The sequence below is a fragment of the Gadus chalcogrammus genome, chromosome 12 (genome assembly GCF_026213295.1).
Source record: "Gadus chalcogrammus isolate NIFS_2021 chromosome 12, NIFS_Gcha_1.0, whole genome shotgun sequence".
NCBI lineage: Eukaryota > Metazoa > Chordata > Actinopteri > Gadiformes > Gadidae > Gadus > Gadus chalcogrammus.
In genome coordinates, this window is record NC_079423.1 from 10,112,721 (window position 1) to 10,126,175 (window position 13,455).

General features: G+C 45.3%; 16 non-coding genes across 16 annotated transcripts; all 16 read right to left on the reverse strand.

Moving 5' to 3' along the window:
- Positions 1–153: 153 nt before the first annotated feature.
- On the reverse strand, positions 154–272 carry LOC130398226 (5S ribosomal RNA). Its single transcript, XR_008900806.1, has one exon. It is a non-coding gene; the product is annotated as a 5S ribosomal RNA (ribosomal RNA).
- Positions 273–800: 528 nt separating this feature from the next.
- LOC130398228 (5S ribosomal RNA) lies at positions 801–919 on the reverse strand. The gene has a single exon (XR_008900808.1). It is a non-coding gene; the product is annotated as a 5S ribosomal RNA (ribosomal RNA).
- Positions 920–1,448: 529 nt separating this feature from the next.
- LOC130398229 (5S ribosomal RNA) lies at positions 1,449–1,567 on the reverse strand. The gene has a single exon (XR_008900809.1). It is a non-coding gene; the product is annotated as a 5S ribosomal RNA (ribosomal RNA).
- Positions 1,568–2,096: 529 nt separating this feature from the next.
- LOC130398230 (5S ribosomal RNA) lies at positions 2,097–2,215 on the reverse strand. Its single transcript, XR_008900810.1, has one exon. It is a non-coding gene; the product is annotated as a 5S ribosomal RNA (ribosomal RNA).
- Positions 2,216–2,744: 529 nt separating this feature from the next.
- LOC130398231 (5S ribosomal RNA) lies at positions 2,745–2,863 on the reverse strand. Its single transcript, XR_008900811.1, has one exon. It is a non-coding gene; the product is annotated as a 5S ribosomal RNA (ribosomal RNA).
- A 3,535-nt stretch (positions 2,864–6,398) lies between these two features.
- Positions 6,399–6,517, reverse strand: LOC130398232 (5S ribosomal RNA). The gene has a single exon (XR_008900812.1). It is a non-coding gene; the product is annotated as a 5S ribosomal RNA (ribosomal RNA).
- Positions 6,518–7,046: 529 nt separating this feature from the next.
- LOC130398234 (5S ribosomal RNA) lies at positions 7,047–7,165 on the reverse strand. Its single transcript, XR_008900813.1, has one exon. It is a non-coding gene; the product is annotated as a 5S ribosomal RNA (ribosomal RNA).
- A 529-nt stretch (positions 7,166–7,694) lies between these two features.
- LOC130398235 (5S ribosomal RNA) lies at positions 7,695–7,813 on the reverse strand. The gene has a single exon (XR_008900814.1). It is a non-coding gene; the product is annotated as a 5S ribosomal RNA (ribosomal RNA).
- Positions 7,814–8,342: 529 nt separating this feature from the next.
- On the reverse strand, positions 8,343–8,461 carry LOC130398236 (5S ribosomal RNA). The gene has a single exon (XR_008900815.1). It is a non-coding gene; the product is annotated as a 5S ribosomal RNA (ribosomal RNA).
- Positions 8,462–8,990: 529 nt separating this feature from the next.
- LOC130398237 (5S ribosomal RNA) lies at positions 8,991–9,109 on the reverse strand. The gene has a single exon (XR_008900816.1). It is a non-coding gene; the product is annotated as a 5S ribosomal RNA (ribosomal RNA).
- Positions 9,110–9,638: 529 nt separating this feature from the next.
- LOC130398238 (5S ribosomal RNA) lies at positions 9,639–9,757 on the reverse strand. The gene has a single exon (XR_008900817.1). It is a non-coding gene; the product is annotated as a 5S ribosomal RNA (ribosomal RNA).
- Positions 9,758–10,275: 518 nt separating this feature from the next.
- LOC130398240 (5S ribosomal RNA) lies at positions 10,276–10,394 on the reverse strand. The gene has a single exon (XR_008900819.1). It is a non-coding gene; the product is annotated as a 5S ribosomal RNA (ribosomal RNA).
- Positions 10,395–10,913: 519 nt separating this feature from the next.
- LOC130398241 (5S ribosomal RNA) lies at positions 10,914–11,032 on the reverse strand. The gene has a single exon (XR_008900820.1). It is a non-coding gene; the product is annotated as a 5S ribosomal RNA (ribosomal RNA).
- Positions 11,033–11,561: 529 nt separating this feature from the next.
- On the reverse strand, positions 11,562–11,680 carry LOC130398242 (5S ribosomal RNA). Its single transcript, XR_008900821.1, has one exon. It is a non-coding gene; the product is annotated as a 5S ribosomal RNA (ribosomal RNA).
- Positions 11,681–12,209: 529 nt separating this feature from the next.
- LOC130398243 (5S ribosomal RNA) lies at positions 12,210–12,328 on the reverse strand. The gene has a single exon (XR_008900822.1). It is a non-coding gene; the product is annotated as a 5S ribosomal RNA (ribosomal RNA).
- A 529-nt stretch (positions 12,329–12,857) lies between these two features.
- Positions 12,858–12,976, reverse strand: LOC130398244 (5S ribosomal RNA). Its single transcript, XR_008900823.1, has one exon. It is a non-coding gene; the product is annotated as a 5S ribosomal RNA (ribosomal RNA).
- Between the last annotated feature and the right edge of the window lie 479 nt (positions 12,977–13,455).

The window sequence follows — 13,455 nt, forward strand, 5'->3', positions numbered from 1 at the left end:
TATACTGTCCTCATGTTTCACAAAAATAGTTTTGAGAGACGTTGTCAGTTTTTGTATGTTGCTTAAATCCTCCAAAGCGGTTGGCAGTAAACATCAGGTCACGGTACGCCACGGTAGGCCACGGAGTCAATGAGCTCGAGTTGAAAAAGAAAAAGCTTACAGCACCTGGTATTCCCAGGCGGTCTCCCATCCAAGTACTAACCAGGCCCGACCCTGCTTAGCTTCCGAGATCAGACGAGATCGGGCGTGTTCAGGGTGGTATGGCCGTAAGCAATTAGTGCAGGCGCAAAACCAGGTTTTATACAGTAGCACATAAGGAGTGAGAAAGCTGCTGAGGCTCGACGTTACACTTTTACAAAAACAATCATTAGTTAGATATAAACGGCAGTAATTGATTCAGTAGGACTCCTTATCCATGTAAACGATCATTGTGACATCTGAATTCATTAATTATCTGAAATACACTGCGTGTGCGTGTGATGTTAAATGTTTGAACCAAGGTTAACGGTTAAAGTGTCAGAGAATGGGTGGTGATTTTTTGACGTCCTCCCATGATCTGAAGTGAGCGTGCGTGTTTGTGTTGGTGAAAGTTTAAGAAATGTACAACTGTCGGTTCAGCTCTCTGGTGCTCCCTGCTGGCAGTATCACTATACTGTCCTCATGTTTCACAAAAATAGTTTTGAGAGACGTTGTCAGTTTTTGTATGTTGCTTAAATCCTCCAAAGCGGTTGGCAGTAAACATCAGGTCACGGTACGCCACGGTAGGCCACGGAGTCAATGAGCTCGAGTTGAAAAAGAAAAGCTTACAGCACCTGGTATTCCCAGGCGGTCTCCCATCCAAGTACTAACCAGGCCCGACCCTGCTTAGCTTCCGAGATCAGACGAGATCGGGCGTGTTCAGGGTGGTATGGCCGTAAGCAATTAGTGCAGGCGCAAAACCAGGTTTTATACAGTAGCACATAAGGAGTGAGAAAGCTGCTGAGGCTCGACGTTACACTTTTACAAAAACAATCATTAGTTAGATATAAACGGCAGTAATTGATTCAGTAGGACTCCTTATCCATGTAAACGATCATTGTGACATCTGAATTCATTAATTATCTGAAATACACTGCGTGTGCGTGTGATGTTAAATGTTTGAACCAAGGTTAACGGTTAAAGTGTCAGAGAATGGGTGGTGATTTTTTGACGTCCTCCCATGATCTGAAGTGAGCGTGCGTGTTTGTGTTGGTGAAAGTTTAAGAAATGTACAACTGTCGGTTCAGCTCTCTGGTGCTCCCTGCTGGCAGTATCACTATACTGTCCTCATGTTTCACAAAAATAGTTTTGAGAGACGTTGTCAGTTTTTGTATGTTGCTTAAATCCTCCAAAGCGGTTGGCAGTAAACATCAGGTCACGGTACGCCACGGTAGGCCACGGAGTCAATGAGCTCGAGTTGAAAAAGAAAAAGCTTACAGCACCTGGTATTCCCAGGCGGTCTCCCATCCAAGTACTAACCAGGCCCGACCCTGCTTAGCTTCCGAGATCAGACGAGATCGGGCGTGTTCAGGGTGGTATGGCCGTAAGCAATTAGTGCAGGCGCAAAACCAGGTTTTATACAGTAGCACATAAGGAGTGAGAAAGCTGCTGAGGCTCGACGTTACACTTTTACAAAAACAATCATTAGTTAGATATAAACGGCAGTAATTGATTCAGTAGGACTCCTTATCCATGTAAACGATCATTGTGACATCTGAATTCATTAATTATCTGAAATACACTGCGTGTGCGTGTGATGTTAAATGTTTGAACCAAGGTTAACGGTTAAAGTGTCAGAGAATGGGTGGTGATTTTTTGACGTCCTCCCATGATCTGAAGTGAGCGTGCGTGTTTGTGTTGGTGAAAGTTTAAGAAATGTACAACTGTCGGTTCAGCTCTCTGGTGCTCCCTGCTGGCAGTATCACTATACTGTCCTCATGTTTCACAAAAATAGTTTTGAGAGACGTTGTCAGTTTTTGTATGTTGCTTAAATCCTCCAAAGCGGTTGGCAGTAAACATCAGGTCACGGTACGCCACGGTAGGCCACGGAGGCAATGAGCTCGAGTTGAAAAAGAAAAAGCTTACAGCACCTGGTATTCCCAGGCGGTCTCCCATCCAAGTACTAACCAGGCCCGACCCTGCTTAGCTTCCGAGATCAGACGAGATCGGGCGTGTTCAGGGTGGTATGGCCGTAAGCAATTAGTGCAGGCGCAAAACCAGGTTTTATACAGTAGCACATAAGGAGTGAGAAAGCTGCTGAGGCTCGACGTTACACTTTTACAAAAACAATCATTAGTTAGATATAAACGGCAGTAATTGATTCAGTAGGACTCCTTATCCATGTAAACGATCATTGTGACATCTGAATTCATTAATTATCTGAAATACACTGCGTGTGCGTGTGATGTTAAATGTTTGAACCAAGGTTAACGGTTAAAGTGTCAGAGAATGGGTGGTGATTTTTTGACGTCCTCCCATGATCTGAAGTGAGCGTGCGTGTTTGTGTTGGTGAAAGTTTAAGAAATGTACAACTGTCGGTTCAGCTCTCTGGTGCTCCCTGCTGGCAGTATCACTATACTGTCCTCATGTTTCACAAAAATAGTTTTGAGAGACGTTGTCAGTTTTTGTATGTTGCTTAAATCCTCCAAAGCGGTTGGCAGTAAACATCAGGTCACGGTACGCCACGGTAGGCCACGGAGTCAATGAGCTCGAGTTGAAAAAGAAAAAGCTTACAGCACCTGGTATTCCCAGGCGGTCTCCCATCCAAGTACTAACCAGGCCCGACCCTGCTTAGCTTCCGAGATCAGACGAGATCGGGCGTGTTCAGGGTGGTATGGCCGTAAGCAATTAGTGCAGGCGCAAAACCAGGTTTTATACAGTAGCACATAAGGAGTGAGAAAGCTGCTGAGGCTCGACGTTACACTTTTACAAAAACAATCATTAGTTAGATATAAACGGCAGTAATTGATTCAGTAGGACTCCTTATCCATGTAAACGATCATTGTGACATCTGAATTCATTAATTATCTGAAATACACTGCGTGTGCGTGTGATGTTAAATGTTTGAACCAAGGTTAACGGTTAAAGTGTCAGAGAATGGGTGGTGATTTTTTGACGTCCTCCCATGATCTGAAGTGAGCGTGCGTGTTTGTGTTGGTGAAAGTTTAAGAAATGTACAACTGTCGTTTCAGCTCTCTGGTGCTCCCTGCTGGCAGTATCACTATACTGTCCTCATGTTTCACAAAAATAGTTTTGAGAGACGTTGTCAGTTTTTGTATGTTGCTTAAATCCTCCAAAGCGGTTGGCAGTAAACATCAGGTCACGGTACGCCACGGTAGGCCACGGAGGCAATGAGCTCGAGTTGAAAAAGAAAAAGCTTACAGCACCTGGTATTCCCAGGCGGTCTCCCATCCAAGTACTAACCAGGCCCGACCCTGCTTAGCTTCCGAGATCAGACGAGATCGGGCGTGTTTTTTTTTTTTTTTTTTTTTTTTTTTTTATTAAAATTCCGTATTTACAGTAATTTACAATCTTTTACGGTCATAACCAAACACAGTATGACACACAGAAGACATACAGACAGTTGATAATCACAAATGTACGCAACAATCATATAGAGAGGTTAACCCTAATCATACACAACAAACATTTGCGTCGGAGTGGTCTGCCAGGTCTTAACAAGCAGGAAAAACAATGCCCACACTACACACTAAATCCTAACGTCCCTGATTCCGTTACCATGACTAAAGTGCTGTTCCTAACAAAATACTTGTGAAAATCCTCCCCTTCCCATCATTCAGAACCTCCTTCACATTCCCAACCACATCCTCCTTTACAAGTATTGCCACACCACACGATCTTGCCGTCCCACAATTGACGAATAACAGTCCCCTCCATTTCTCCTTGATTTCTGGCATTTTAGCCTGTGTCCAGTTTGTTTCCTGCAGCACTAAAATATCGGATTTAAAATTGATTAACACCTCATCAAACTTCGCCATATTGTTAAGACCGTTGATATTAATTGATGTGAGTGTGACCATTGAAATCAAAAGACACAGAGTGGGTATTACTGTTAAAATCATTTTTTTTTTTTTACGTACCCCTTTCTTTTTCAAGTTCCTCTGTTCCTCATCGGAATCAACCCCTCTCCTGCGTCTGACCCTGGGCGCCCTCTCCCTACAAACACCCAACGCCTCATTCCCAGACTTATTCTCCCTCTCCCTTCCATCAGCCAGTGTGGGGGGGGAAATTATAGGCGCCATACCACGCCAATGAGACGCGTCGGCTGTAGCCTCAATAGTCACAGCACAAGACCCCCAGGCTGCATCTTCCTCTACTGTAGGCCACCCGGGCGCCTGTAAAGAGAGGAGCCCCGCTTGAGAGCTCCTGCCCCCCCCCAACCCTGTGCCCCCATCTCCCCCTGATGCCGGGGCCATTGACACAACCAAATCCACTTCTAGGCTAGCCCCCGTGCCATGTCCCGCCTCGTTCCCCAACTGTCCAGACCCCCGCGGCACCTTGGCTACGCCCTCCGCTGGTGTAGGGTGCCCAGATGCCGGTAGAGAGGAAAGCTCTCCTTGAGAGCTTTGCCCCCCGGGCAACCCCATGCCCCCCACACCCGGGTCCTTCAGCACAACCTGTAGCTGACTGTCCAAGACTGTCTCCCCGTCAGACAGCTCCCCGTGCTCCATCTCCTCTTCCGCACTCTCTTCCCCTCCACTTTCCTCACTCTCCAACGATACAGCCCTTGAGTCTGGGTCAACTGAGAGGGCACCCCCTCCCACCTGCTCCTCCTTACACACACAATTTCCCTTTCTATTACCACACTCTCTGCATTTAATCACAGCCACACACTCCCTTGCATAGTGTCCCTGCTTCCCGCACTTCCGACAGAGGAAGTCAGGACAGTCCCTCACTATATGTCCAGGCTGGATGCACAATCTACACACCTTTAATTGTCTGTCATGGATGACTCGGAAATATTCAGCACCCTTTTCAGTGTCAAAACGTGTGGACCAAGGCAAGGACCGTACTTCCTTGTTAAACTTCACCTTAACAAACCGTGTACCCTCACATATGGTCATCCCAGGCCACTTCCTCCTTGCAATCGGCGAAACTGCCTCCACACCCCAGTCCGCAAGCTTCTTCAGAATCTCCTCATCCGTAATGTACACTGGTAGACTCATAAAGGACACCACCATCTCATCTGCAGTCAAGTCTTTTGCGACGACGCTGGTCCCCCTTATCCTAAAACCATCCAACAATCGCCTCTTCCCGTTGGGGTGATTCATCGTTACTTCATATTGGTTCAATGAGAGGTAGCGACATCCCAAGACCAATCCACATACACTCTGCATCGCCCTTAGCATCTCCATCATCGGGATTTTCTCCTCTCCCACAAGCTCCACAGCCACAGACAACTCCCTGCAGTAGCTCGGGCCACCATCCGCAACCTTGTCCTCCTTCTCTCTTGTTGCTCTCTCCGCAGTCACCGGTCTCCCGCCTAGTACGTCCTCCGATGTCCTCTTCGCCACACAACCACCATCCGTCACCGCAGCAGGAGCCGTGTTCCGTTCCATGCCGTCTTCCATTCGAGTTTTCGAAACCGCGTGAGACATCGAAAAAAAACCGAACTAAAGTATACTAATACTCCCCCAAACAGCAAGCTGTCGGGGGAATAAACGACTAGACGCAAAACTAACCAAAAAAATATCTATAAATACTTGATTTACCACCAAAAGAATCCTCGCTCCAACACCGTCCTCCTCTCACCACTCAAGCACACCAAACACTTCCTCAATGGGCGTATCACTTCCTCAATGGGCGTGTTCAGGGTGGTATGGCCGTAAGCAATTAGTGCAGGCGCAAAACCAGGTTTTATACAGTAGCACATAAGGAGTGAGAAAGCTGCTGAGGCTCGACGTTACACTTTTACAAAAACAATCATTAGTTAGATATAAACGGCAGTAATTGATTCAGTAGGACTCCTTATCCATGTAAACGATCATTGTGACATCTGAATTCATTAATTATCTGAAATACACTGCGTGTGCGTGTGATGTTAAATGTTTGAACCAAGGTTAACGGTTAAAGTGTCAGAGAATGGGTGGTGATTTTTTGACGTCCTCCCATGATCTGAAGTGAGCGTGCGTGTTTGTGTTGGTGAAAGTTTAAGAAATGTACAACTGTCGGTTCAGCTCTCTGGTGCTCCCTGCTGGCAGTATCACTATACTGTCCTCATGTTTCACAAAAATAGTTTTGAGAGACGTTGTCAGTTTTTGTATGTTGCTTAAATCCTCCAAAGCGGTTGGCAGTAAACATCAGGTCACGGTACGCCACGGTAGGCCACGGAGTCAATGAGCTCGAGTTGAAAAAGAAAAAGCTTACAGCACCTGGTATTCCCAGGCGGTCTCCCATCCAAGTACTAACCAGGCCCGACCCTGCTTAGCTTCCGAGATCAGACGAGATCGGGCGTGTTCAGGGTGGTATGGCCGTAAGCAATTAGTGCAGGCGCAAAACCAGGTTTTATACAGTAGCACATAAGGAGTGAGAAAGCTGCTGAGGCTCGACGTTACACTCTTACAAAAACAATCATTAGTTAGATATAAACGGCAGTAATTGATTCAGTAGGACTCCTTATCCATGTAAACGATCATTGTGACATCTGAATTCATTAATTATCTGAAATACACTGCGTGTGCGTGTGATGTTAAATGTTTGAACCAAGGTTAACGGTTAAAGTGTCAGAGAATGGGTGGTGATTTTTTGACGTCCTCCCATGATCTGAAGTGAGCGTGCGTGTTTGTGTTGGTGAAAGTTTAAGAAATGTACAACTGTCGGTTCAGCTCTCTGGTGCTCCCTGCTGGCAGTATCACTATACTGTCCTCATGTTTCACAAAAATAGTTTTGAGAGACGTTGTCAGTTTTTGTATGTTGCTTAAATCCTCCAAAGCGGTTGGCAGTAAACATCAGGTCACGGTACGCCACGGTAGGCCACGGAGTCAATGAGCTCGAGTTGAAAAAGAAAAAGCTTACAGCACCTGGTATTCCCAGGCGGTCTCCCATCCAAGTACTAACCAGGCCCGACCCTGCTTAGCTTCCGAGATCAGACGAGATCGGGCGTGTTCAGGGTGGTATGGCCGTAAGCAATTAGTGCAGGCGCAAAACCAGGTTTTATACAGTAGCACATAAGGAGTGAGAAAGCTGCTGAGGCTCGACGTTACACTTTTACAAAAACAATCATTAGTTAGATATAAACGGCAGTAATTGATTCAGTAGGACTCCTTATCCATGTAAACGATCATTGTGACATCTGAATTCATTAATTATCTGAAATACACTGCGTGTGCGTGTGATGTTAAATGTTTGAACCAAGGTTAACGGTTAAAGTGTCAGAGAATGGGTGGTGATTTTTTGACGTCCTCCCATGATCTGAAGTGAGCGTGCGTGTTTGTGTTGGTGAAAGTTTAAGAAATGTACAACTGTCGGTTCAGCTCTCTGGTGCTCCCTGCTGGCAGTATCACTATACTGTCCTCATGTTTCACAAAAATAGTTTTGAGAGACGTTGTCAGTTTTTGTATGTTGCTTAAATCCTCCAAAGCGGTTGGCAGTAAACATCAGGTCACGGTACGCCACGGTAGGCCACGGAGGCAATGAGCTCGAGTTGAAAAAGAAAAAGCTTACAGCACCTGGTATTCCCAGGCGGTCTCCCATCCAAGTACTAACCAGGCCCGACCCTGCTTAGCTTCCGAGATCAGACGAGATCGGGCGTGTTCAGGGTGGTATGGCCGTAAGCAATTAGTGCAGGCGCAAAACCAGGTTTTATACAGTAGCACATAAGGAGTGAGAAAGCTGCTGAGGCTCGACGTTACACTTTTACAAAAACAATCATTAGTTAGATATAAACGGCAGTAATTGATTCAGTAGGACTCCTTATCCATGTAAACGATCATTGTGACATCTGAATTCATTAATTATCTGAAATACACTGCGTGTGCGTGTGATGTTAAATGTTTGAACCAAGGTTAACGGTTAAAGTGTCAGAGAATGGGTGGTGATTTTTTGACGTCCTCCCATGATCTGAAGTGAGCGTGCGTGTTTGTGTTGGTGAAAGTTTAAGAAATGTACAACTGTCGGTTCAGCTCTCTGGTGCTCCCTGCTGGCAGTATCACTATACTGTCCTCATGTTTCACAAAAATAGTTTTGAGAGACGTTGTCAGTTTTTGTATGTTGCTTAAATCCTCCAAAGCGGTTGGCAGTAAACATCAGGTCACGGTACGCCACGGTAGGCCACGGAGTCAATGAGCTCGAGTTGAAAAAGAAAAAGCTTACAGCACCTGGTATTCCCAGGCGGTCTCCCATCCAAGTACTAACCAGGCCCGACCCTGCTTAGCTTCCGAGATCAGACGAGATCGGGCGTGTTCAGGGTGGTATGGCCGTAAGCAATTAGTGCAGGCGCAAAACCAGGTTTTATACAGTAGCACATAAGGAGTGAGAAAGCTGCTGAGGCTCGACGTTACACTTTTACAAAAACAATCATTAGTTAGATATAAACGGCAGTAATTGATTCAGTAGGACTCCTTATCCATGTAAACGATCATTGTGACATCTGAATTCATTAATTATCTGAAATACACTGCGTGTGCGTGTGATGTTAAATGTTTGAACCAAGGTTAACGGTTAAAGTGTCAGAGAATGGGTGGTGATTTTTTGACGTCCTCCCATGATCTGAAGTGAGCGTGCGTGTTTGTGTTGGTGAAAGTTTAAGAAATGTACAACTGTCGGTTCAGCTCTCTGGTGCTCCCTGCTGGCAGTATCACTATACTGTCCTCATGTTTCACAAAAATAGTTTTGAGAGACGTTGTCAGTTTTTGTATGTTGCTTAAATCCTCCAAAGCGGTTGGCAGTAAACATCAGGTCACGGTACGCCACGGTAGGCCACGGAGTCAATGAGCTCGAGTTGAAAAAGAAAAAGCTTACAGCACCTGGTATTCCCAGGCGGTCTCCCATCCAAGTACTAACCAGGCCCGACCCTGCTTAGCTTCCGAGATCAGACGAGATCGGGCGTGTTCAGGGTGGTATGGCCGTAAGCAATTAGTGCAGGCGCAAAACCAGGTTTTATACAGTAGCACATAAGGAGTGAGAAAGCTGCTGAGGCTCGACGTTACACTTTTACAAAAACAATCATTAGTTAGATATAAACGGCAGTAATTGATTCAGTAGGACTCCTTATCCATGTAAACGATCATTGTGACATCTGAATTCATTAATTATCTGAAATACACTGCGTGTGCGTGTGATGTTAAATGTTTGAACCAAGGTTAACGGTTAAAGTGTCAGAGAATGGGTGGTGATTTTTTGACGTCCTCCCATGATCTGAAGTGAGCGTGCGTGTTTGTGTTGGTGAAAGTTTAAGAAATGTACAACTGTCGGTTCAGCTCTCTGGTGCTCCCTGCTGGCAGTATCACTATACTGTCCTCATGTTTCACAAAAATAGTTTTGAGAGACGTTGTCAGTTTTTGTATGTTGCTTAAATCCTCCAAAGCGGTTGGCAGTAAACATCAGGTCACGGTACGCCACGGTAGGCCACGGAGTCAATGAGCTCGAGTTGAAAAAGAAAAAGCTTACAGCACCTGGTATTCCCAGGCGGTCTCCCATCCAAGTACTAACCAGGCCCGACCCTGCTTAGCTTCCGAGATCAGACGAGATCGGGCGTGTTCAGGGTGGTATGGCCGTAAGCAATTAGTGCAGGCGCAAAACCAGGTTTTATACAGTAGCACATAAGGAGTGAGAAAGCTGCTGAGGCTCGACGTTACACTTTACAAAAACAATCATTAGTTAGATATAAACGGCAGTAATTGATTCAGTAGGACTCCTTATCCATGTAAACGATCATTGTGACATCTGAATTCATTAATTATCTGAAATACACTGCGTGTGCGTGTGATGTTAAATGTTTGAACCAAGGTTAACGGTTAAAGTGTCAGAGAATGGGTGGTGATTTTTTGACGTCCTCCCATGATCTGAAGTGAGCGTGCGTGTTTGTGTTGGTGAAAGTTTAAGAAATGTACAACTGTCGGTTCAGCTCTCTGGTGCTCCCTGCTGGCAGTATCACTATACTGTCCTCATGTTTCACAAAAATAGTTTTGAGAGACGTTGTCAGTTTTTGTATGTTGCTTAAATCCTCCAAAGCGGTTGGCAGTAAACATCAGGTCACGGTACGCCACGGAGTCAATGAGCTCGAGTTGAAAAAGAAAAAGCTTACAGCACCTGGTATTCCCAGGCGGTCTCCCATCCAAGTACTAACCAGGCCCGACCCTGCTTAGCTTCCGAGATCAGACGAGATCGGGCGTGTTCAGGGTGGTATGGCCGTAAGCAATTAGTGCAGGCGCAAAACCAGGTTTTATACAGTAGCACATAAGGAGTGAGAAAGCTGCTGAGGCTCGACGTTACACTTTTACAAAAACAATCATTAGTTAGATATAAACGGCAGTAATTGATTCAGTAGGACTCCTTATCCATGTAAACGATCATTGTGACATCTGAATTCATTAATTATCTGAAATACACTGCGTGTGCGTGTGATGTTAAATGTTTGAACCAAGGTTAACGGTTAAAGTGTCAGAGAATGGGTGGTGATTTTTTGACGTCCTCCCATGATCTGAAGTGAGCGTGCGTGTTTGTGTTGGTGAAAGTTTAAGAAATGTACAACTGTCGGTTCAGCTCTCTGGTGCTCCCTGCTGGCAGTATCACTATACTGTCCTCATGTTTCACAAAAATAGTTTTGAGAGACGTTGTCAGTTTTTGTATGTTGCTTAAATCCTCCAAAGCGGTTGGCAGTAAACATCAGGTCACGGTACGCCACGGAGTCAATGAGCTCGAGTTGAAAAAGAAAAAGCTTACAGCACCTGGTATTCCCAGGCGGTCTCCCATCCAAGTACTAACCAGGCCCGACCCTGCTTAGCTTCCGAGATCAGACGAGATCGGGCGTGTTCAGGGTGGTATGGCCGTAAGCAATTAGTGCAGGCGCAAAACCAGGTTTTATACAGTAGCACATAAGGAGTGAGAAAGCTGCTGAGGCTCGACGTTACACTTTTACAAAAACAATCATTAGTTAGATATAAACGGCAGTAATTGATTCAGTAGGACTCCTTATCCATGTAAACGATCATTGTGACATCTGAATTCATTAATTATCTGAAATACACTGCGTGTGCGTGTGATGTTAAATGTTTGAACCAAGGTTAACGGTTAAAGTGTCAGAGAATGGGTGGTGATTTTTTGACGTCCTCCCATGATCTGAAGTGAGCGTGCGTGTTTGTGTTGGTGAAAGTTTAAGAAATGTACAACTGTCGGTTCAGCTCTCTGGTGCTCCCTGCTGGCAGTATCACTATACTGTCCTCATGTTTCACAAAAATAGTTTTGAGAGACGTTGTCAGTTTTTGTATGTTGCTTAAATCCTCCAAAGCGGTTGGCAGTAAACATCAGGTCACGGTACGCCACGGTAGGCCACGGAGTCAATGAGCTCGAGTTGAAAAAGAAAAAGCTTACAGCACCTGGTATTCCCAGGCGGTCTCCCATCCAAGTACTAACCAGGCCCGACCCTGCTTAGCTTCCGAGATCAGACGAGATCGGGCGTGTTCAGGGTGGTATGGCCGTAAGCAATTAGTGCAGGCGCAAAACCAGGTTTTATACAGTAGCACATAAGGAGTGAGAAAGCTGCTGAGGCTCGACGTTACACTTTTACAAAAACAATCATTAGTTAGATATAAACGGCAGTAATTGATTCAGTAGGACTCCTTATCCATGTAAACGATCATTGTGACATCTGAATTCATTAATTATCTGAAATACACTGCGTGTGCGTGTGATGTTAAATGTTTGAACCAAGGTTAACGGTTAAAGTGTCAGAGAATGGGTGGTGATTTTTTGACGTCCTCCCATGATCTGAAGTGAGCGTGCGTGTTTGTGTTGGTGAAAGTTTAAGAAATGTACAACTGTCGGTTCAGCTCTCTGGTGCTCCCTGCTGGCAGTATCACTATACTGTCCTCATGTTTCACAAAAATAGTTTTGAGAGACGTTGTCAGTTTTTGTATGTTGCTTAAATCCTCCAAAGCGGTTGGCAGTAAACATCAGGTCACGGTACGCCACGGTAGGCCACGGAGTCAATGAGCTCGAGTTGAAAAAGAAAAAGCTTACAGCACCTGGTATTCCCAGGCGGTCTCCCATCCAAGTACTAACCAGGCCCGACCCTGCTTAGCTTCCGAGATCAGACGAGATCGGGCGTGTTCAGGGTGGTATGGCCGTAAGCAATTAGTGCAGGCGCAAAACCAGGTTTTATACAGTAGCACATAAGGAGTGAGAAAGCTGCTGAGGCTCGACGTTACACTTTTACAAAAACAATCATTAGTTAGATATAAACGGCAGTAATTGATTCAGTAGGACTCCTTATCCATGTAAACGATCATTGTGACATCTGAATTCATTAATTATCTGAAATACACTGCGTGTGCGTGTGATGTTAAATGTTTGAACCAAGGTTAACGGTTAAAGTGTCAGAGAATGGGTGGTGATTTTTTGACGTCCTCCCATGATCTGAAGTGAGCGTGCGTGTTTGTGTTGGTGAAAGTTTAAGAAATGTACAACTGTCGGTTCAGCTCTCTGGTGCTCCCTGCTGGCAGTATCACTATACTGTCCTCATGTTTCACAAAAATAGTTTTGAGAGACGTTGTCAGTTTTTGTATGTTGCTTAAATCCTCCAAAGCGGTTGGCAGTAAACATCAGGTCACGGTACGCCACGGTAGGCCACGGAGGCAATGAGCTCGAGTTGAAAAAGAAAAAGCTTACAGCACCTGGTATTCCCAGGCGGTCTCCCATCCAAGTACTAACCAGGCCCGACCCTGCTTAGCTTCCGAGATCAGACGAGATCGGGCGTGTTCAGGGTGGTATGGCCGTAAGCAATTAGTGCAGGCGCAAAACCAGGTTTTATACAGTAGCACATAAGGAGTGAGAAAGCTGCTGAGGCTCGACGTTACACTTTTACAAAAACAATCATTAGTTAGATATAAACGGCAGTAATTGATTCAGTAGGACTCCTTATCCATGTAAACGATCATTGTGACATCTGAATTCATTAATTATCTGAAATACACTGCGTGTGCGTGTGATGTTAAATGTTTGAACCAAGGTTAACGGTTAAAGTGTCAGAGAATGGGTGGTGATTTTTTGACGTCCTCCCATGATCTGAAGTGAGCGTGCGTGTTTGTGTTGGTGAAAGTTTAAGAAATGTACAACTGTCGGTTCAGCTCTCTGGTGCTCCCTGCTGGCAGTATCACTATACTGTCCTCATGTTTCACAAAAATAGTTTTGAGAGACGTTGTCAGTTTTTGTATGTTGCTTAAATCCTCCAAAGCGGTTGGCAGTAAACATCAGGTCACG